A 22,473-nucleotide genomic window follows, 5' to 3' on the forward strand; every position below is an offset into this window, starting at 1 on the left:
GGTCAGTTAGAAATGCTTTGTATAGATAGCCACAATAAGTTTGGACCTGAAACCTCCATGGAATTGACATCCTACTCGGCAGAGAGACATGCATATGAGTAGCTGTCATTCCAGTTGGATGCTAGGGACATGAATGCTAGGCAAGTCCCCCCCCCCCCCACACACAGTTGAATAACCCAGAAATGTTCCTAAGGAAGTCTCCTGTCCCTAAATTCTGATTGATGAAATAACTTGGTATAGATATTTGTGCATTTCAGGCTCAAAAGTTCTGTAGGATTATTTATGGCTTGGAGTTGTAATCAGCTCCTGAGTCTGGTCTATAGTCCTGATCAATCAGTTCTGGGGCTAATGCTCAATAAACTATCCCTGTCTGACTGACTTCGGTGTTTATGTGGTTGGTGGGGCAACTCCTGGATCCCAACACTACACCTTGTGCATTCATTGCTATTCAATCAACTCTAACATCCTGGAAAGACACATGCAGGTTAGTCTATGTTCCTGACACGGATCAGAGTGCTCAGCAGACTCCTCAAACAAACAAATGAGGAGATGAACACTGGACCTCTCCACTAAAACTTCCAAACAAAAACAAAATGAAACTGTTGCAGGAGCTGCAACAGAACCAATCCTTTCAAAGGTTAAATAAATTTCAAAACTTAAATGAATCCATTTACTTCTGGTTAGATTCTGGTTAGAATGTGTTTTTTTTTTTTTTTTTTTTTTTTTTTTTTTTTTTTTTTTGACAGCCTGGCAGTGTGCCCAGGGCCTTGCACTTGCAGGAAAAACTCTCCCTATGAGCCACCCCTAGCACTAGCTCTCCCTGATTCTGACCTTTGCTTTTCAAACAGGGCTCTCTTAAGTCCCCTTCGACTTGCACTTCTCAGCCTCCGAGTGAGTGCTGGGATTACTGATCTGAGTCACCACATCTGATTTGGTTAGAAGTTTTATGCTCTTTTTTTTTTTTTTATAGTAATCACATTGTTGAATTTTGTTTCTTGGAAGTCAAGGGTGGATCAAATGATGTATCGTGGGTCAACACCCTGGAACCTGAGTGCTGTTCGGATGGTTGATTCTTAAGTTGATTTTTGTTGTTTTAAACTTTGAAGTGCATTTTTACAACTGAATCGGCACCTGTGGAGATTGTTGGATGGTATGTGCCAAGCATTTTATTTTTAGAATTGAGCCTTTGTATTGGTAGAGGATTGGTGTTCATGGTCTGCTAGGCCATCATTTAGTTTTGGCTTTAGATTCGGTCATGTTAGGACCTCCAGCTAGGTTTACATTGTATTGTTTAGCAAGCTTTTAATGAACCACTCAGCATCAGAGACAGAGAAACCCCACCTAGTATCTCTGAGAAATCTCTCAGCCATTCTCAAGGGAACAGAGCCAAGGCTGCTGTTTACCACTCAAGGCATTTCCAGTTCACAAGAACAGTTTCCATTGTTTTACTTCAAACTCCAAGATGCAGTGACTCAGGCGTGGACTCTGGAACTACCAAACTTGGGGTTACGAGCTTGCGCCATCTCTAACTAGCTGTGCTCACCCCTCATAATGCCAATTCAAGACTCGAGAGTCAAGTCAGACAGACTGCTGGTGCTTCAGTGCCAAGGGGCTCCAGATATGGTCGCCATCTTCATCTGCTCTCTCTGCAATTTTGAAATGTAGCATCTTCAGAAGCATCAGTCCCTGTGAGGGTGAGGACTAGACTCTAGGCATATAGAGTCTAGCTGACCTGGAATGAGGAGCCGCTGAGTGGGATGGGATGATGCCCATTCATAGCTGATTACATTCTGTCTGTCTGTTTCTGAACCCTTAGGAGTGACTCTGGGAGAGGGCATCTTAAATGTTCAGCTCTGCTTATGCATCAAGGTCAGCTGCAGGTGTTTGGGAGAGAGGAAGTGGTGTAGCCATGGGTAGGACAGTGTTGTCTTTTAAGAGAGTGGCTCACACAGGACATCTTTATACATTGTACCTCTGAAAATAACCACAGAAGCTGCTGCAGGGGAGATGGAGTGTCCTGGGGTTTGGATGTGCTGCACGGGAGGGACGAAGTTCAGTCTCTTACACTGCAGGAGAAAATCGAGTGCCCTATATCTGATTAAGAGAATGGGTTTCATGAATAGAGCAGACCACTGAATTGTCAATTATGAAGTAATGACCCCAAATTGAAGACAACAAGAGCACTCAGTGTGGAAAGGTCATAGAGACACGCTCTCTGAATGGGAGAAATACACATCAGAACTTTTCTGGAGCTCAGTTATACATCAATACATACCTTCCCTTAGGCTCTGATCCTAACTCTAGGAAATGACCTGAAGCAGGTTTTCCATGAATAAAGTATAAAGACACACGTGGGCCTGTATACACACAGACGGATACCTGAACACGTACCGCGCAGTACCCTCTGCTTATACTAACTAAAGTGCAGCCTTGATTGCTTATTTTCAATAGTTGAAAACTACATTTATATAATCAATTTGTGTGCATGTATGTGTAAGGAGGTGGGAGGGGAGCGACTTTATGAGGTCAGAGTTGGTTCTCTCCTTCTACCAAGTGCATCCTAAGGACTGAGCTCATGTCAGGTTTGCTGGCAAGAGCTTGTACCTGCTGAGCCATGTCTCTACAACCTTCCTACCTAATAATAGATTGTGTTTGCTCATGTCACAGGGTCCTGAGAAATGATGCTGACAGCCGTTTATTACATGAGAAGACACTAATCATAGCTTCTTACAAATACTCAGTTAGGTGAGATTATAATATTCTTTTGTTTAATAACTTTATATATACATATATATATATATAGGATATATATATTGGATATATATTGGATATATATATTGGATATATATATATTGGATATATATTGGATATATATTGGATATATATTGGATATATATATATATGATATATATTGGATATATATTGGACATATATTGGACATATATATATATATATATATATATGTTGGATTCGTGACCCTGCATCACTAAAATTCAGCCACAGAGTTACTTTTCCTCAAACAGTAAAGTGTCCTCCCAGTGTTTGGAATTAAAGGTGGTAAGCATGGGTGTGGTGGTACACACCTTTAGTCCTGAGAAGTGAGCTAGGAGGATCTCTGTGAGTTCAAGATCAACCTGGTATACAAAGAGAGACCCTGCCACAAAGAAAGAAAGAAAGAAAGAAAGGAAAATAGAAAGAAAGAAACAACAACAAAATGCCCCCAAAACAAAACGAAACAACTTACTCTCAAATTTAGGAGGCTGGAAAGATGGCTCTGCAGTCAAGACCACTGGCTGCTCTTCCTGAATGCCTAGGTTCAATTTCCAGCATCTACATAGTGCATCACAGCTGATCAGTTCTGGGGATCCAAGGCCCTTGTTCTCCTTGAGTACCATATACATAAAAGGGAGTGGTGGTGAGCACTGAGCCTCTAAGCACTGAGCCTCTGTAAGCGCCTAGCCTCTGTAAGCGCCTAGCCTCTCTAAGAGCTGGGCCTAAAACAGCTAAGCAATTTCCCTTAACCAATAAAAAACACTTAACAATATGAAGATATTGGAGGCTAAATTATAATTTAATTGCGTAATAGTAAAAGGTAGCTGATAACAGAATAGACATCAAGTAAAATTTGATTATGTAATACAAGTTTTGAAAAAGTTCTGTTTCACTGAAATGAATAATTCTGACACAGATCAGTAGATAGACAGAGAGATATAGACATAGAGATAGAGATAGATAGTTATAAATATACGTATTTGTATTATTTTTAATTTGATTTAATCATTTGAAATAATAGGTATTTATATGGTCATGCAAATTTGTTAATATCATTAAAATTATTAAACATTGTTAACTTGAAAAAAAAAAAAAGAGCTGGGCCTCTGTAAGAGCTGCACCTAGCCTCTGTAAGCGCCGAGCCTCTGTAAGCGCCGAGCCTCTGTAAGTGCCGAGGCTTCTTCACGTCTTTGTGAGTCCCTTCCTTGCCGAACAGCACTTACATTTGAACATCTACACTCAGTGGGTCCTTGGGGGAACTCAGGAGACCGGTGGAAATTTTTCCATTCATCTATGGACAAGCCTTCTTCCAAAATGCAGCCATCAACATGACGGGCACTCTCATCCCAACGGAGAGAGTGGGTCCTCTGGAAGAGCAAGGAGTGCTCTTAGCTGCTGAGCCATCTCCCATCTTGCCAGCCCCAAGAACTGGCATTTTGTGGTTATGGAGTGGTGACTTGGTTATACTTTTTTCTATTTTGCTTTGTTTCCAGTAGCATTTATTAAAATAACCTTTTCTTCCCTGCAGTCCTCCGTGGGTTATATCTAGAGTCTTCTGTGTTGACCGTGGTGCAATCCATCCTATCAAGTTGGCCATACTTAACCCTTATTCTCCTTAATTTGAATAATGTAACTACAAATATTGATGACAGTCGAGTTGTGTCGGATGGTATTGTATCATTTTAATTCATGTACTGAGACAAACATTTTGATATTTTTTGTTTCTTGTGTTTGTAATATTTTTTCAAAGAATCCGTTTTAGCTTTATTATGTAGTTTTGTTTTTCTTAAGATTTCTGCTTGTCTTCAATTTGTAGTAATAATAATAATAATGCCATCATTATCATTAAGTTTACCGATCTCTTCTTTCATACATTCAAAATCTGTTTTCTCTCTTTTTTATAGACAGGGTTTCTCTGTATAGTCCTGGCTGTCCTGAACCTAGCTCTGTAGACTAGGGTGGCCTTGAACTCACAGAGATCTGCCTGCCTCTGCCTCCTGACTGTTGGAACTAAAGGTGTGCACTACCACCGCCCAGCTTTTTCCTTTTTAACGAATGCAGGTGTTGTGCACGCTGGGCAGGTGCTCTACCACTGAGCTACGACTTAGTTCCATTTTTTTTTTTTGGTTGCAGTTGCTCTTTTAACATTTAAAGTGAGGCAGAAGATGGCTTAGAGTTGGTGATCCTCCTGCCGTAGCTCCCACAGGCCGTATGGATGCACACCACCACACCCAGCAAAAATTCATGTTTCTATTCATTGGGCTTGATTTTTTTCTTTTTATTTCTTTTTCTCTCATATGTTACATTTCCTCTTTAGCTTCCCTCCCCTCCCCCAGTCCCTCCCTCCCCCTTCCTCTTTCCCCTACATCCACTCCCCCCAATTTACCTCCTTTCAGAGAAGATCAGGTCTTCCAGGGACACCATGTTTAATCTTTTTTTCATATGCATAGGAGATTAAATTTGTTAATAGTTTTGTTCAAATGTTCTATATTTCTTTTTAGAAAATTATCAGGCATAGCAAAGGCCTAGATTCTGTTTTCCTAACCAGATATCAACCACGGACTAAGTATTTACTACTGATTTTAAAAAACTGATGCATGATAATTCTACCTGCTTATGTGACATGATGCTGTATTTCCACACAAGTGTGCTATGTGTCATGATTCTATCTGGGAGACTGGCAGATCCTTACTGCAGATATCCTCTTTTCTTTGTTTTAGGAACATTCAGAACTCTTTGTAGGCTATTTAAAAAGATGGAGTCATCCGTGGGTAACCACTTACCAGACCACGTCCTATACAGACCTTTAGGCATGCTCCATTTACCTACCGCTCCCAGGACCCTATGGCCACCTCTCTCCGCCATCAAACACCCTTACCAGACTCTGCTAACATGTATTCTATTTTCTATTTCATGAGCTAAACTGCCCAAGTGTCCTTGTGTGAGAATATTCAGTTTTGTCTTTCTGTGCTGAGTTATATTACTTACTGTAGCACCATCTAGCTCTGTCCACTATACAGGTGACAGGTTCCTATTATTTTATTTATTTAATGGAAGACTAGCATTCCACTGTATATAAAGTTCTCTTTCTTTACCGACTCAGAAGTCAGTGGACACGGGTTGAATCGATGTCTTGGCTCTTATGCATAGTGACACATTAAACATGAAGTGCAGGCATCTCTTTGACATACTTTTAACAGTGTTTTATGAGGATTTAAGTTCTTGCCACTATTTTAAAAGTTACATGTGCATACTTTGTATGCCAGTGACCCCGTTTCTCACATTCCCAGACATCACCCTTGATTCACACTCTTGCTCTTACACAGATCTCTCTATTGAATTCACGTCTTTTTTAAAAATTCATTTTAATTTTTAATTCATTAATTAACTTTGTGGCCCAGCAAGACTAACCTATGCCATCGTTGTGACCAAGGGTTTGCTGCTGTCAGTTGGAACCACAGTTAAAGCCAGTGAATCCTCTTCCAGGACCTCAGTACCCATAGTTTAGGGGTACAGGAGAGGCTCTAGGAGCTCATTCTCCTTCCATGACCAATTGTTGATCTGGCCAGTTTTGGGTGGGTGGGCTCAGGGCAGGTGCTGTGAGCTAACGACCACGGTAGCTGTATCAAGTTTGGGGATGGTGTTTCAAAGCCCCGTCCCTGTTTCCCGCATCTTACATAGTCCCTTTCTTCTTCCACAGGCACCTCTTAGAGGGGTGGAACAAGTGACTTGCCTAGGGCTGGCTCCACAGCTGTCACTTAATTTTGAGCCTCTACGTTGGATTACTGTTTGTACGGAGGGCTTCTCTGATGAAGCTGGGGATTTTGGGCATGCGCATTTGCTTCACTTAAATGCCGAGACTGGGATTGCTACAACAAGTGGCAGATCAGTCTCTGGTTGTCAGTAATGGTTTCTTTTGAAAGGGCTTCACCAGTTTGCACCCCTGTGCACAGAGTACAAGAGCTTGCTTGTCTTCACGTCCTCTGGCCTTCGTGACTGTTGTCTGGATTTATAGCATTCATTTTGCTGGGGTGAGGTTTTACGCTACATTTTCCTGAGGCCGAGTTGATGTCTCACAAACCCTTGGCCATTTGTGCCTCTTTGATAAATGCCTACTCACAGTATTTGTACATTTTAAAGTTGGATTACTGTCATGATTCTGACCGTCCACACTTGTTTCATGCTACTGTCTCCCGGTATTGGCACTCTGTCCTGCTGTGTGTCCCATGTCACAGCTACCACTTTACACAGTATTTGTCTTTATTTCCTCACATATTTTCCAGAATCTTGTGCTTTTATCTTATTGAATCTGAGATCCTCAGAGAGATTGTCCCGTTAGCCTGAACTGTGTCCTTTAGAATTCCATCAAAGGTCTGGTACTGGTAAACCCATTCAATTTTTGTTTGTTTAAATTGACTTAACATCCTTATTCTTCAAAGAAATTCACATTGTTTTTAAAACTGTCATCTGTTTCCTTTAAAACACACACACACACACACACACACACACACACACACTGCCCATGACTGTTGTTTACTTTTCCTTGTGTAGCTCTAGTGTGGGGCCGAGGGCTGGTGATGTGGCCTGTAACCTTTCCCTGTTCTCCTTTGCTCTACATGGCCGCTTTGTGTTTTCTGGTCATTTTCCTACAGTTTTTCTTCTTCTTTTTTTTTTCCTTCAGAGAGGATTTGTGTTTGCTTCTGTTATTTGTCTTGGCATATTGATAACTCAGAACTAACTTAAATTCTCTACTTGATAAAAATATTCTAGCAAAACCCACTGTGGCATATAATTAATATACAGTGATAAAAAATAAATTCTACACTTGAGGTATGTATGTTTACCACATAGTATCAAGAATTTAGACCACATGTTCCTGTGAGATCTGGTCTATAGTAGTATTGAATAAAAATGACTAAATACTTCCTTTAGTATACCAAGGAGATGACCAGCAAGCTGACACCAATGTTCTCCTTTACGAGAAAGAGCGTAATTGGACTTCCCAATGTGGCATTCCTGAGTTTTTCTTCCTCACTTCCCTGCATCCTTGGGCACCAAAGTCTGACTGCTTAGGTCGCTGCCTCTATTCAAATATTAATACCGTCAGCATCACTAGGAGGGCCTTTGTTTTGTCTCTTGATTTCATACCTTTCTTTCCCAGCCCCATGTGCACACCTGGTGGTTCGGATATGATGTATAGCCCACAGATTCATGGATTTTAAGAGTTTTAAAATTTTTTTGTTGTTGGTTTTTTCTCTGTTGTTTTGGGTTTTTGTTGCTTTTGAAATAGGGTCTGATGTAGCTTAGGCTGGTCTTGAACTCATTATGTAATGTGAGGATGACTGTTAATCCCAAAGATAGTAGGAGAAGACCCAAATCATCATGGCCAACTTAATTAAAACAAGCAATTAATTAAAACAAACTTTTTTATTTGTGTACTATTGGATATGAGGAAGACAGGCTTTTATAGCTCAGGGGTAGGAAGTTTCCAAATGGGGGATTTGTCAGGCAAAATGGTTGGGGTTACAAGAGCAGAACATAAGCATAACAAGTTAGTCCTAAGGACCTCCTGAAACAAAGACATGGCTGCAAGGTGGTCATAGCAAGGTAGTCATAGCAAGGTGGTCATAGCACGGTGGTCATAGCACGGTGGTCATAGCAAAGGTAGGGTTGCAAGATGGCTATAAACAACTTTTTGAAACAAGGACATGATCCCCACTTCTGGAACTGGTAGTACAGAACCATTTGTAGTTCAGGTTACCGGTGGGGCATAGCCCAGTCCTTGAGAAACAGGTTTAATCACAAACAAGGATGAACCTAGTTTGTCTTTCCTATGAGATGGCTTCTAAGCCTAAGATACAGGCAGGCTGGTTTTTTATGATCTTGAATTTCTGCTCCACATTCTGAGCAGGCAAGATTACAGGAATGCATCTTCATACCTGACTTATGAGGGTTTTGTGCATGATATCTGTCTTAGTCAGTCATTGTTGCAGCAAAACACCATGACTAAAAAGCCAATTGGGAAGGAAATGGTTTATTCAGCTTATACTTCCTTATTGCTGTTTATTATTGAAGGAATTCAGGACAGGAACTCAAGCAGGGCAGGATCCTGGAGGCAGGAGCTGATGCAGAGGCCCTGGGAGTTCTGCTTACTGGTTTGGTCATCAGAGTCTGTTTTCTTATAGAGCCCAGAACCACCAGCCCAGGGATGATACCACCCACCATGGGCTGGGCCCTCCCTCATTGATCACCAGTTGAGAAAATGTCTTATAGCTGAATCTCACGGAGGCATTTTCTTAACTGAGACTTCATCCTCTCTGATGGCTCTAGCTTGTGTCAAGTTGACACACAAAACCAGCCAGTACAATAGGCAAGCACTCTATCAAACAAGCTACAGACAACCCATAGGTGCACACATTTGCACGTTTGGTTCCTAGCTGATGGCACTGTTCTGAGAGGTTGTAGAATTTGAGGGATGTGGTACCCATAAAGGAGAAACCAATCTCTAGGGGTGGGCTTTGAAGGTCACATCTTCCTCTGGCTTCAGCTTGAGCTCTCTGAGTTTTGGTCCTCAGAGATACAACAAGCCTTGCCTTGAGCTTCCTCTACTCAGGACAGACCCCTATTGCTTTGTCTTTCCCACCACGATGACTATATGACTTCAAACTGTGAGCCAACACAAATCCTTTACCCCTTAAGTTGCTTCACTCAAAGTGGCAAGAAAACACACTCCTATAGGAATAAGCTTCCCCAAACTTAACATAGATGCAGGCCGAGCACACCGAGAAGTAGACAGGCAAGCAAGCAAGTTCATAGACTGTCAGATGTGTCTGGAGAGTGTCGTCTCTCCAGCAACTTTCTGACTCTGCTCTATAGCTTCTACACTTTAGCCACACTTGACTGCCCACCATGGTGTGTCCATAGGCATCCTCGTGTGTCTACAAGATCCCATCGAGACTCTTGTGAGTCCCGTGGCTGGGCTGAGATATAATTAATTAATTAATTAATTAATATTGTATGTGTATATACATTTGTATATACATGTGTATATACATTTATGTCATAGCATACATTTTGGGGAGTTTTTGAAGTCAGGCCATCCTACTGTCTCATGAGTTCTGGGAAGCAAACATGGCTGTCAGACTTGGTTGCAAGCACCTTTATTGCTGAGCTATCTTTCTGGGCCCATAAGATTTTTGGGTGGAGCAAGTTCTTTTTATTTTTTAATACATTTCCTTCTTTCTTTCCTTTCTTCCGTTTTCTTTTCCCACCTTGATTACAGTTTCCCCTCCCTCATATCAGTCTCTCTATACCTCCCCCTACCCCCTCATGCACTCCCCTTCTGTTTCTCTTCAGAAAAGGGCATAGCTCCCATGGATATCAACCAACCAGGGAATATCAAGTTGCAATAAGACTAAGCTCCTCCTCTTGAATTGAGGCTAGATGAGGCAACCCAGTAGGAGGAAAGGGCCCTTAAAACTGGCAAAAGAGTCAGACACAGCCCCGGTTCTCACTATTAGGAGTCCCACAAGAAGACCAAGCTGTACTACTGTAGCATGCATGCAGAGGGGCTAGGGCACACCATGCAGGCTTCTTTGTTGTCAGTTATTCAGTCTCTGTGAACCCCTGTGTGCTTAAGTTGGTTGATTCTGTGGGTTTTCTTGGCGTGTTCCTGACCCCTCTGGTTCCTACAATCCTTCCTTCTCCACTTCAGCAGGATTACCTGAGGCCTACTGTCTTAGTTAAGGTTTTACTGCTGTGAATAGACACCATGACCAAGGCAAGTCTTATAAAGGACAGCATTTAACTGGGGCTGGTTTACAGGTTCAGAGGTTCAGTCTAGTATCATCAAGGTGGGAGCATGGCAGTATCTAGGCAGACAGAGCTGAGAGTTCTACATTTTCATCTGAAGGCTGCTAGTGGAAGGCTGCCTTCCGGGCAGCTAGGGTGAGGATCTTAAGCCCATCCCTACAGTGACACACCTACTCCAACAAGGCCACACCTTGTAATGGGCCGAGCATATAAAAACCATAACACCCACCTAATGTTTGGCTGTGAGTCTCTGCATCTGTTTCCATTTATTGTTGCATGAAACCTCTCTGATGACAGTTGGGCCAGACACTAGTCTATGAGTATAACAGAATATCATTAGGAATCATTTTCTAACCTAGGTCTCTGGGCTATTCGTCCTCTGGGTCCTGACCCTCCAGACAGTGTCGGGTTGGGCTCCTTCTCATGGCATGGGTCTCAAGCTGGATCAGCCATTGGTTGGCCATGAGGCAAGTTCTTTAGTGACCTAAAACTGTCAATCCTCCTGCCTCACGTTCTACAGTTCTGAGATCCTTGGGGTGTGCTGCCTCACCCAGCTCTTAGTATGCACACCAGTTGCTAGGACTATTTAAAAAATCCTAAATGCCTTTGAAATACTTTCAAATCTGCAAGTGTTTGCACTTACACCAGACGCACAGTATTACCTGGGACAGAGTATATCCCAAGAGTATAGAACAGGGAACAAGACATAGCCACAATCATGATGTCTGTGGAGCTTATCTCTGGTCTATACTGATTTTGTTTTCTGGAAGAGGCAAATGCCATCCTAAAGACATTGTCCCAGAAGGATGAACCACATGTTGACTCAGAATGAATCAGAAAGGAGGAGAGAAGTCGACCACAAAAAAATAACATTCTCACTGGAGATTGAGTTCCAGAAATAACTTAAGTAGCCGAAGAACAAATGATTGCAAGAAAAACATGCATCCAGGCTTAGCTTGGGCTGGTCTGGTCCCTGTGCCTTGGAGAACTCAGACTCAAGGCCCAAATTGTAGGCATGTGAACATAATGGATGCCATGGAGACGCTCTGTTCAGAAACATTAAAAATAATCCACTTCCCTAGAACTAAACACCAACTGAAGCCGACAGGAGTGCTTGGTGAGAGACAGAAATAGCTTCTCCGCTCCTCGGGGCTTTCTGCCTCTCCCTTTTCATTAGTCGCCGTCTTCACAGCTCACCTCGTCTATTTACTTAAAATGGGACTCCAGACGCCAAGCAGCCCAGCCTCCCCAGCTTGCACAGCCCCCACCCCAAGCAAGTGGGGATTATATAACTTGTTTTCAATTGTGCAGACGGTAGAGGATTCACATGTTCGGGCTGCTGAGCTTCCTGGACAGAATTTTAAAGTGTTTATCTGAAGTTTATCCAGACAGGAAGCCCAGCTGAAAGCAGAAAGGAGCCAGGCTCCCAGGGGAGGAAGGCTGAGAGACCCACTTGGCCAGGGTAGATCTGAGCTATGGCACTCCTTAGGAGTCACAGCAGGGAGGCTAGGGGCCTTGCTTGTCTTAGAATGTCCCTGATGTGGGTGATCATATCAGGATCCTTACTGGTTCCTGTGGCTGTGTGGTAAGCTACCCTGGCACTGCTAGGTCTATACACTCTGGTGCTCAGGGTCCTGACGAATTTGGAAAGAGCTGGGTAAAGCTGTCACCACCTGAAGGCTCTCCTGGGCTTTGATGAGACAGGCTGCTGACCTACCTGTTGCTAGTGCCCTGCCTGGTTTGCTACCGACTATCTAGTGCAGATGTCCAGCATGCCATCTAGTGGGTCAGCCTGTCACATGGGAGCTGACTCCTTGGTAAAGCTTCCTAAGAGAACTGGCAGACGTCAGTGGCTTTTCTGATCTGATCTTTTGATCTTACAACTGTCATGTCAAAGCAATTTCCAGCCCATTGGCACTCAATGGGAGAAGACATGGATTTCATCTCTCATGGGGGCCATGAAAAACCACACTTCACAGTATAGACATATATTCTCAATCCCACACAACCATAAGACATATTATACTACTATAATTCTCCATGCTTTATAGCTGACACAATGTAGATTCAGAGCAATTAAGTATGCTGCTTTAGGTCACATAGCTAATAGGTGCTTGGGACAGTATGTCAACCCAAAGCTGTCTGTGTCCACGTATCTGGTACTTCTTCACAGCTGCAAGGTGTTTTAAAGTTGGTTGTGGCAGCTGTTTTCAGCCTTTAGGAAACTCCACTAAAATGCTAGTACGTGAAGTGTCAAGATATTCTGCCAGCCTCTTCAAAACCAGGGCACTGATCTTGGGGCGTAGTAGTCAAGTCAGTCAGAGCAGCATTTTGGGTAAGGTTTCAGTTGCTTGTCTACAGATGAGGTCTGGGCTGCTACTCAGGTAGCCTGAATAATGCTGAATAGATTATAGTATAGATTATACTTTTCCAAGACGGAACAAGCAAGAAACAGATGGGCCATTATAGGAGTTGTAAGCTGGTCATTAGCCAGGAAGTGCAGGCTGAACTTCTTCCCTGTCTGGACACATGGAGCCACACAGAGGGATGTGGAGACTCTGGTTGATATAGATGCTGTCTCTCGGGGCTGGAGAGGTGGCTCAGTGGTTAAGAGCACTGACTGCTCTTCCAGAGGTCCTGAGTTCAATTCTCAACAACCACATGGTGGCTCACAACCATCTGTAATGGGATCTGATACTCTCTTCTGGTATGTCTGAAGATGCTGTCTCTCACTATCCCAGTTGGGTAGAATCAAGTGGGGGGCAAAGCTGCGACCTTGACCAGGCCAGGGAGGCCAGGAGGCTCCAACTGGGGGAAGCTGAGAATGAGTTACAGACACTGGGGGAGTAATTTCCATGTTCTTCCTCAATCCTTTCCTCTCTTCTATGGAATGTTCTAGAAAGAGACCTAGACAGAAGGTAGGTGAACTAGGACAGGATTCCTACTTTATACAGGAGTTAAGGGAAATTGTCTGATGTTACATTAGTTGGCAGTCATAGTCACAGTTTGTGTAGAACTCTGTCTCTCTACCTGTTCTTTCCTCTTTACTGTAAGGGTGGCTCTTGGGATGGGACAACCCTTTTCTATGGATCCCTTGCAGCTAGGTTGGTCAGCAGGATACTTCAGACTTCCAGGTCCTATGACAACTTGACTTTACCCCCCTCCTCCTTTTCCACCACAAGGAGATGGTGTCAGTTTGAGCAGATACCTCAGACAGAGATGGAAGTTACTGATGCAATGTTACTAGCTTTTGTTATTATGACAGGGTAGCTTTTAAACCTCTCACCAACAGTGCTCCTGTGAGGGAATAGGAGTGCTGTCCCAACAGGTCTCCAGGAAGTCTGCTTGGTAAAGGTTAGGTACAATGGCTTTGTCTCCTGTGACTGAAACTGAGAGAGAAAGTTGGTAAACTGAGCAGATTCTAGCTTCTTTATACTCTTGTTTCTAGAGTGTCTCTGGCTGGGAAAAAAAAAAGCTAGAAAAAATATAGTAGACCCAGTTGAACTTGCATTTCAGACATGCATAGGTTTTTATTTTAGTATAATTACTTTGTGTGCTATTTGGGATGTTTGTGCACTACTTTTTTTATTATTATTAATCTGAATTCACATTTAACTGAGGCATCCTGTATTTGTATTTGCTAAGTCTGGCATCCCCCACCAAGATACAAGTCTCTGCTGGACTTGAGGAGCTGAACTTTTATCTAAAACCTGTTTGGTTCTTTTCCTCCCACATCTACAGAGTCTGACACACAGCAGGAGCTCAAGGGAAAAGATCAATTCATGCCTCAGAGGAAACAATGATAAACTAGTTAAGGATCGTCTGACATTTGAAACCAATAAAGTCTCACAGTTGTGCTCTCTTTTGACAGCTTTAACTTTGCATTTCTGTTCTTCATACCTTGTACTGGTTATCTACCTATTTGGATGAGCTTAAAAGAATTCCAATAGTGCTTTTTATTTTCTCATGTTTGAAGAAGACAGGATTTCACAGACAATGGAATCCAGTCTCGCCATCTTTTTTTTTCCCCCAAGATTTCAAGACAGGATTTCTCTGTGTAGCTCTGGCTCTCCTGGAAATCGCTCAGTAGACCAGGCTGCCTGCCCCTGCCTCCCAACTGCTGGGATTAAAGGCTAAATAAAGTGTGTACCCCCACTGCCTGGCTGGATGCAACCCTTTTAATTTGTCCACTTTAAAAGTTATATTTTTTTAAAAAATAGGGAAATCTTTAAAAACACACTCCTTATGTCTTAGTTAGGGTTTTATTGCTGCGAACAAATGCTATAACCAAGGGCAACATTTAATTGGGGCTGGTTTACAGATTCAGTCCATTATTATCAAGGTGGGATCATGGTGGTATCCAGGCAGGCATGATGCAGGAGGCGCTGAGAGTTCTACATCTTTGTCTGAAGGCTGCTAGCAGAATACTGGCTTCCAGGCAGCTAGAATGAGGGTCTTAAAGTACACACCCACAGTGACACACCTACTCCAACAGAGCCACACCTTCTGATAGTGCCACTCCCTGGGCCGAGCTATACAAACCATCACACCTTACTTCTCAGCTTCATTAGACTCACAGGCTGACTCAGGTCAAGTTCACTGGGATGTGTCTTTGTGGAGCTTCCTGCTGTGGTTTGGTTGATGCTGATGCAGTTGATGGTGGCTCTACTTTACATTGGACTGTTGGGAATGGAGTCATACCTGAGAGCTGAAGACCTTGAGCCAAGATCTATTTCATGGTCTCTCTTCTGCTGGTCTTTCTCTGAGTTTTTACTTGAGATTCTTTGTCTTGGCCGGTGGACCTTTCCTAGCATTCACTGCCTTTCCTGCTGCAGTACTGTGCTATCCTCTTCACTGAGGTCATAGTGCCTTGGCTTGACTGCCTCCTGGGTGGGCTTCACTGGCAGAGGACCACAGCTGGTATGTACCACACGCACTGCTTCTCTTCAGGAGGCTCCCTAGTGTCCAGCAGCCTCCGAAAGCCTTGATGCAACACTACTGAACTAACTCTAGCAGCTTTTTCCAAGCCCATCAGCCACTCATAGTCTCATCATGTACCTCAGGCTTGTCTTGAACTCACTATGCAGCCCCAGATAGCTTCATGCACTAGAACTATAGTAATACATCATCATACCAGCCTTTAAAAATGTCTGTAACAATTTATCAAAACCGTTTATCACCGGAGCTCTTTCTATTTACCTTCTGTCTTTGCTATCTATGACTGTCTGCGCCCTCCACCACTTGGATATTTTCTGTCACAGGACTCAGCCTCTCTTTCTAAGGAGCAAACTCACTGTCACTGTCTTTTAAACAGTCTTTCAAGTTAGCTGCGTGTATTTCTGTGAACTGATGTGTTACATTGTCAGCACTTGGATATCAACTTGAAAGTCATCCTCACCGTTACTGTTTCTTTTAAGCCTTTTGGAATGGCCGCTCCATCTTGGCTAGTGGAAGGGAGAGACTCTGTATTCAGTATTGTGTGATGAGAGAGCTGTTGCAAATGTAGTTGATACAGAGATGGGATAATCCACTCTATGCATTTTAAACATCAGCTTTCACTTCAGCTCGTCCTTCATGTGGTTCCCACTGGGTTCCCCACGTGTCACTCCTAAATCCACTGGAACTGGAGGCTAGAAAGAACCAGGCCCAGACTGGGCTTACTTAATGGGTAAGTGTCTAAGTTGGGCTTCTTTCCTCAGACCTTTGCAGGCATTCTTTTTAAGCCACAGCCAGAGCGCCCTGGTGACTAGCCTTGGTGTGAGCTTTTGTATTAGCTAGCTGCTATGTATCCCATGCTGACATTTTTCCTCCAAGGTGTATTCCCCAGCCTGATGTTGGCTTGCTCCTTAGGTATTGAAAGCCATTCTCTAGGGCAAGATTCCTTTTGTAATGACTCCAGGCTCACTTCCTGCTGTGGGCTCCACAAGAGTTCTCCAGGACTCAGTACACTGGATCTAAGCAAATGCATTTCACCCCACCCCAGGGCTGTGTTCTTGTAGACACAGGACTCCCTGACTTTTCAGGCTGACTCTGAGAACCAAGCTCTATGTCAGCCTGCCAAAATCGCCAGTCCCACTGAGCAAGTGAGGCTAGTGAAGGCACTTGCAGGCCAGTGTGATAGAAAGTGCTTCCTTTTCCTACCCCTAATCTGCTAGTATGCCTTTGCTACTACTTACAGAGTTTCCCAAATAAATGCTTGCTATTCAAACCTATGGCCTTGGACATGCTAGCAAGTGCTCTACCATTGAGCCACGTCCCGAGTCTCTGTCTCTTTACTAGTAGTTGTTAGGTCAGGATTTTACTGAGCTATATCTGCAGCTTTTAAAACATATTTTTATCATAGTCAGACTACTAGGTATAGAGCCTAGGCAGGCCTTGAACCTACAATCCTTCTACCTCAGTCTCCTAAGTAGTTACATAGTCACAGTCCTACCCCACTTCTTCCACCTAGGATTGTACTTTCCCAGAGTTTATCATTTCCTTTGCTTGGGCCCGAGTAGCTGTCCTTCCAGCTTCTTAGCCATAATCTAATCAAAGCAGTTGACCAGAAAGCAATTTAGAGGGATCTGAACAAGCAAGTTGGGTTGGTAGCATGCTTGCCTAGCATGCCCAAAGTCATAGGTTGGATATCCAACATACATAAAACTAGGTGTGGCAATGCCTGTAATTTCAGCTCCTGGGAGATAGAGGCAGGAGGATCAGGAGTCCAAAGACATTTCTGCTTTATAGTGAATTTAAGGCCAGCATGGCTTACAAGAAGCTCTGCCTCAACAAACAAACATCAAAGTGGACAGATACGGCATAGACTGAGATGAAGACTGTCATGTAGGGAGCCCATCCAAGTGGTTCTTCCTCTGTGTTAGCTGCTTGGAGCTGCTGAACCCTTGAATATGCAGTGCCAGCCTAATTCTGTAGTCAAGATGGTGAAGGCCAGTGTTAACGAATTTGGTCATATTGGGTGTCTGGTTACCAGGGCTGCCTTCTGCTCAGCACTTGGCAAAGTGGAGATTGTTGCCATCAATGACCCCTTCACTGACCTCAACTACATGGTCTTCATGTTCCAGTATGACTCCACCCATGGCAAATTCAACCGCACAGTCATGGCTGAGAATGGGAAACTTGTCATCAACAGGAAGCCCATCGCTGTCTTCCAGGAGTGAGATCCTGCTAACATCAGATGGGGTGATGCTGGTGCTGAGTATGTCATGGAGTCTACTGGCATCTTCATCACCATGGAGAAGGCCAGGGCCCACTTGAAGGGTGGGGGCAAAAGAGTTATCATCTTTGCCCCTTCTGCTGATGCCCCCATGTTTGTGATGGATGTGAATCACGAGAAATGTGACAACTCACTCAAGGTTGTCAGCAATGCTTGCTGTACCACCAACTGCTTAGCCCCCCTATCCAAGATCATCCATGACAACTTTGGCATCGTGGAAGGGCTCATGACTATGGTCTATGCCATCACTGCAACTCAGAATACTGTGGATGGCCATGGAGCTGCCCAGAACATCATTCCTGCATCCACTGGTGCTACCAAGGCTGTGAGTAAGGTCATCCCAGAGCTGAACGGGAAGCTCACTGACACGGCCTTCTTCATTCCTATCCCCAATGTATTTGTTGTGGATCTGACATGCCACCTAGAGAAACCTGACAAATATAATGACATCAAGAATATGGTGAAGCTGGCATCTGAGGGCCCATTAAAGTGCATCTTGGGCTACACTGAGGACCAGGTTGTCTCCTGTAACTTCAACAGCAACTCTCACTCTTCTACCTTTGTTGCTGGGGCTTGCATTGCTCTCAATGACAACTTTGTAAAGCTCATTTCCTGGTATGACAATGAATATGGCTATAGCAACAGGGTGGTGGACCTCATGGCCTACATGGCCTCCAAGGAGTAAGAAACTCTGGACCACCTACCCCTTCAAGGACACTGAGAGCAAGAAAGAGGTCCTTGGTTGCTGAAGAGTCCGTGTCCCAACTCAGCCCCCAACACTGAGCATCTCCCCCACAAATTCCATTCTAGACACACATAATAACATGACGGGCCTAGGGAGCCCTACCTACTCTCTTGAATACCATCAATAAAGTTCACTAGTGAAAACTATTCTCAACAACAAAAGAATTTCTGGGGGAATTACCATCCCTGACTTCAAGTTGTACTACAGAGCAATAGTGATAAAAACTGCATGGTATTGGTATAGAGACAGGCAGGAAGATCAATGGAATAGAATTGAAGACCCAGAAATGAACCCACACACCTGTGGTTGCTTTATCTTTGACAAAGGAGCTAAAACCATCCAGTGGAAAAAGGACAGCATTTTCAACAAATGGTGCTGGTTCAACTGGAGGTCAGCATGTAGAAGGATGCAAATCGATCCATTCTTATCTCTGTGTACAAAGCTGAAGTCCAAGTGGATAAAGGACCTTTACATAAAACCAGACACACTAAACCTAATAGAAAAGAAAATGGGGAAGAACCTTGAATATTTGGGCACAGGGGAAAAGTTCTTGAACAGAACACCAATGGCTGATGCTCTAAGATCAAGAACTGACAAATGGGACCTCATAAAATTGCAAAGCTTCTGTAAAGCAAAGGACACTGTCAATAGGACAAAACGACAACCAACAGATTGAGAAAAGATCTTTACCAATCTTATATCTGATAGAGGGCTAATATATGTTATATACAAAGAACTCAAGAAATTAGGCTCCAGACACCCAAATAACCCTATTAAAAATGGGGTTCAGAGCTAAACAAAGAATTCTCAACTGAGGAAACTCGTATGGCCAAGAAGCACCTAAAGAAATGTTCAACATCCTTAGTCATCTGGGAAATGTAAATCAAAACAACCCTGAGATTCCACCTCACACCAGTCAGAATGGCTAAGATAAAAAACTCAGGTGATAGCAGATGCTGTCTAGGATGTGTAGAAATAGGAACACTCCTTCATTGTTGGTGGGATTGCAAGCTGATACAACCACTCTGGAAATCATTCTGGTGTTTCCTCAGAAAATTGGACATAGCATTACCTGAGGACCCAGCTATGCCACTCCTGGGCATATACCAAGAAGATGCTCCAACATATAAGAAGGACACGTGCTCCACGATGTTCATAGCAGCCTTATTTATAATAGCCAGAAGCTGGAAAGAACCCAGATGTCTTTCAACAGAGCAATGGATACAGAAAACGTGGTACATTTACACAATGGAATATTACTCAGCTATTAAAAACAGTGAATTCACGAAATTCTTAGGCAAATGGATGGAACTAGAAAATATCATCCTGAGTGAGATAACCCAATCACAAAAGAACACACATGGTATGCACTCACTGATAAGTGGGTATTAGCCCAAAAGCTTGCAATACCCAGGATACAACTCATAGACCACCTGAAGCTCATGAAGAAGGAAGACCAAAGTGTGGGAGCTTCCATCCTTCATAGAAGGAGTAACGAAATACTCATGGGAGCAAATATGGAGATAAAGCATGGGACACAAACTGAAGGAGGGGTTGTCTGGAGACTGCTCCACCTGCGTATCCATCCCATGTGCAGTCATCAAAGGTAGACGCTGATGTGGGTGCCAGGAAGTGCATGCTCACAAGAGCCTGACATAGTTATCTCCTGATAGGTCTGCCAGAGCCTGACATGTAAAGATGCAAATGCTCACAGCTAACCATTGAACTGATCAAGGAGTTCCCAATGGAGGAGTTAGAGAGAAGACTGAAGGAGCTGAAAGAGTTTGTGGCCCCATGGGGAGAGCAACAATACCAACTAACCAGAGTTCCCAGCGTCTAAACCACCAGCCTAGGAGCACACAGGGAGGGACCCATGGCTCCAGCTGTATATGTAGGGGAAGATGGCCTTGTTGGCTTAGGTGGGAGAGGAGATCCTTGATCCTGTGAAGGCTGGATGCCCCTGTGTGGGGGAATTCGAGAGTGGGGAGGTGGGAGTTGGGGGTTGGTGGATGCATGTCGTCATAGAAGCAGGAGGAGGGGGAATGGGATAGGGGGTCTCTGGGTGGGGGGAAATGGGGAAAGGGGATAACATTTGAAATGTAAATATCCAATAAAAATTAATTAAAAAATGAGGACAATTACTTCCTAGGGATGCATGATAACAAATGTGGTATCCAACATAAAACGAGTTCTGTAACTCTAGGGAAGGTGACTCCTCAATTATATGGGAACTGGCTTCAGATTTCGTGGTATTCTTCCTGTCAAACTTAAATATAGATAGTACGACAAGCTGAGCACAAAATAATCAACAGAATTCTTTCCGATCAGAGCCTCTGGTATTCTCCTGTGCACTCTGCGCTTGATGATAGAACTTCCTCTGGCCAATGACAGCGTAGCAATCGTGTCCCAAGGAGGCCACAATTCATTAGGTTCATTAGGGCTTGGACCTGCACCTGAGCCTGGGCAAGAAGTGCAGAATTACCTGACAGAGTGCAACCTAAACTGCAAAATTACAGACCTTAGGGGTGATCAGTTGCTGCTAAGTCACCGTAGTTTGGATCAGTTTGTTACACAGGAATTGGGAACTGACACACTGTGGTGTGATCATCTTAAGGAATAGCTCTAAGCACACTGTCTCTCTGCTCAGGTGACCACTATGACTGTGGAGTAGGTGTGGCCTTCAGAGTTGTCTGTATTGAGGTAAGGGGCTTCTTATGCCACTTGGGTATAACACAATCTCAGGACCCCTTCTAGATTTCAGTGATCTCCCTCAATATGGCCATGGCCACTCCCCATTGAGGTCAGTGCTCCCAGCATTAGGGCTTCTTATCCTACTACTGTTTTGTTAATTAACTCTGGGCTGAAAAACATACAGATTTCCATCTTCTTTGAATTTGTCCTAGAAGTTAAAATAAGGCAGGCCCCAGTTTACTGTAGGCAGTAAGGAAAATTGCTCACACATGTTGCAATGAAAACAGATGCTAGGGTTAAAAGAGAACTTAGGGTTAAAGTAGCAAGGCTGGGAATCCCGAGGGAAGTACATTAAGAAGGCTAGCAGCTGGGTATGAGATGGCCAAACTGGCCTGGTATGAGGCAGACAGGCTCTGAGAGGCAAGGGTACCATGGCTGACTAGCCCTCTGCCTTCTAGCTGTCTCCCATGACCCTCCTCCTTCAACAGAACACATATGAGGTACTGTAGCCATCCCAATGCTATTGTTTCTAACACAGCTAATGGTAGCAGTGGCCACAGTGAGTGTGAGTGGCTTCTAACAAGAAGCTTTCACCTGTTCCCAAACAGATCCCTCCAGATCCTTCCGTAGACAAGGAAGTAAATATGAGCTAACCAAGAAAGATGGCAGCTACATTGTGAAAGCTGTAAAAGAATCAACTCTCTGCCATGGTAAAATTGTAAGCTAGTCACATGAATGTGAGAAGAAAGAGAACTTAGTCCAATTATCAGTTAACAGGACACATGCAAGGTTGATAATGGCCAATGCTGGCCAGGGCTAACAAGTGAGGTCAGCAGCTAGTAAAGTAGGAGTCAGGAAGTAGAAATAGGGGATGTCAGCCACCTTTAACGGGGTGGGCAACACATGAGCCAAGCACAGTCATTTCCCTGGTTGGGCCCATGGAACAAGATAGAGCATGAACCTTCTAATTGCTCGATTAATGAAATTACTCAATCTTTGTCAAGTTTCAGTTTTAAGTCCTATAAAACTCCCTACGTGAAGCCAGATATGGTGGCAGATACCATTCACACACTCCAGTTCTCAGGAGGCAGAGGCAGAGAGAGGCAGAGGCAGAGGCAGAGGCAGAGGCAGAGGCAGAGGCAGAGGCAGAGGCAGAGGCAGAGGCAGAGGCAGAGGCAGAGGCAGAGGCAGAGGCAGAGGCAGAGGCAGAGGCAGAGGCAGAGGCAGAGGCAGAGGC

The 22,473-nt window shown here is 43.8% G+C and overlaps 1 pseudogene; it reads left to right on the forward strand.

Moving 5' to 3' along the window:
- Positions 1–17,504: 17,504 nt before the first annotated feature.
- Positions 17,505–18,485, forward strand: LOC114615027 (annotated as a pseudogene).
- Positions 18,486–22,473: the final 3,988 nt, after the last annotated feature.

The sequence above is a fragment of the Grammomys surdaster genome, unplaced genomic scaffold (genome assembly GCF_004785775.1).
Source record: "Grammomys surdaster isolate TR1022 unplaced genomic scaffold, NIH_TR_1.0 126546, whole genome shotgun sequence".
NCBI lineage: Eukaryota > Metazoa > Chordata > Mammalia > Rodentia > Muridae > Grammomys > Grammomys surdaster.